Below are 2,027 nucleotides of genomic sequence, written 5' to 3'. Positions count from 1 at the left end.
ATATCGTTAGTTTAGCATTTTGCATAACCAGGGAGTTGCTCTAGGTCTACCACTTACATATTCCTGAAATGCTGAATCTCCATTATTTTGTACCTAACTTGGAAGTTGAAAGATCTAACATTGTTTTTTTTTAAAAAATCAAATAAACTTCAACTTGAATGCAATCCTTTTTTGAAGATGGCAATATAATGAATACTGAAGTTATAGAATATCTAGATTCCAGCAGCAATAGAAACTGATCTTAGCAATCCTAAATTAAGGTATGAATCATATACAAGTTGCACAGATGTATTTGAGAATATAGTTGGTTGAGCAGACAAAAAAAGATAACAGTGGGTCAGGAGAGATAGTACAGCGGATAGGGCATTTGCCTTGCACACTATTGACCCCAGTTCGATCTCTGGCATCTCATATGGTCCCTCAAGCACCGCCAGAAGGAATTCCTGAGTGCAGAACCAGAAGTAATCCCTGATTATTGCTGAGTGGAGCTCAAAGGCAAAACTTTAAAAAAAAATTGAAAATAGATAACAGCATAGTATTTTTAGTGTAAAAAGATTTTCTCTACAGATTTTTTAAATGTCAAAACAAGTACACATTATAAAAGAACTCAGGAATAAAGGCAAGATAAAAGACTAAGAAAGTGTAATAATAATAAAATAATTGAAAAACATAAAGTAGGTATTTAGGGCTAGACAGAAAGCACAACCGGTAGGATATTTGCCTCATGTGTGGCCGAAATGGGTTCAGTCCTCAGAACTCATATGAACCCCCAAGCTGACCAAGTTATGCCTGGTTGCAGCACCAGGAGTAAGCCCTGAGCACAGATGGGTATGCCCTTTCCAGGCCAAAATAAATAGCCTTGCCCAGGGGCAGTTTTGTAGCCAATGAGGTTTATCCAAGGGGTGAGTATTGCTAATTGAAAACTCCAATATCCTGTTGTTACAAGTAGAAATATAGGCAGACTGACAATTTTAATTGACACAGAGACCAAATATTTCAGTTTTGAAAGAGAAAAAAATAAACGAATAAATAATAAAAAAAGAAAAAGTGGGTATTTTATTTTCTAGAATTGCTATTTGATATGTCACAGTATAGCATATATCTTAATAATATTTGAATTTTGTTTTGGCATTTTTCTGTTACACCATCAATATGAGCTGAGGATATGGAAGTGTTTTTCTTCTCCCTCTAGTGTCAACAATCTGACTCAACCTTCTATCCTCCTTGCACCTTAGAAATCCAACAGAGTGATGTGTTTTGCTATTTTCACAAATAATAACATTAAGAAGATGCTGCTGTATCCTTTGTAAAATATACTAGTGAAGAAACTAAAAATAAATTATGGAGTAATTTTGTTTGCATATACTATTATGTAAGCATGCGATGCCCATTTGCAGTTACCTTTATCTGGGTAGTATCTTATTGCTTGTTTGTTTGGTGGTGCTCAAGCTTAATGGTGCCTCTGTAATCAGAGATCACTCCTGGCAGGTTCAGCAGATCATGTAGATACTGGGAATAAAACTTGGGTTGGCCCTGTGCAAGGAAAGGGCCCTGTCCACTGCACATTCTTTTCAGTCACTAGGTAACATCTCTTAAATTCTGTTTTAAAGACCTTTCTATTCTGTACAAGTATATCTTTTATTTTATGAGATTGTAATTTTCTATTTTCCCCTAATGTTATTATGACGTGACAGCAAATTTTACTACACTTGTGTAATCTATTTCTTTTCATATTTGTCAAATTAGATTCAGAGAATATAATTTAGATTTTAGGATTTCTTTCTTTATACATTTGTTCTAAAATAGATTACATTGAAATAGAATAGTTACTAATTATTTTCTGATGGTGACAAATGAATAGTGGCAGTGGTGTAAAAATAAACAGAAATCCTGCAATTTATATGAAAGTAGGAGTAAACAAATGTAAAAACTAGTTTTCAATTGAGGATGTCTTGTAAGAATTTTTTAAAAATTGTATGTAATTAGGGAATTTTTATGTCATGGGAATACCATGATTTGCACTTTAA

At 33.6% G+C, this 2,027-nt stretch overlaps 1 non-coding gene across 1 annotated transcript; it reads left to right on the top strand.

The window, feature by feature from the left end:
• The first annotated feature begins 855 nt into the window (after window positions 1–855).
• On the top strand, window positions 856–1,001 carry LOC129404493 (U4 spliceosomal RNA). Its single transcript, XR_008629893.1, has one exon. It is a non-coding gene; the product is annotated as a U4 spliceosomal RNA (small nuclear RNA).
• The last annotated feature ends 1,026 nt before the right edge of the window (window positions 1,002–2,027 follow it).

The sequence above is a fragment of the Sorex araneus genome, chromosome 4 (genome assembly GCF_027595985.1).
Source record: "Sorex araneus isolate mSorAra2 chromosome 4, mSorAra2.pri, whole genome shotgun sequence".
NCBI lineage: Eukaryota > Metazoa > Chordata > Mammalia > Eulipotyphla > Soricidae > Sorex > Sorex araneus.
This window is presented reverse-complemented; position numbering and strand designations above follow the sequence as displayed.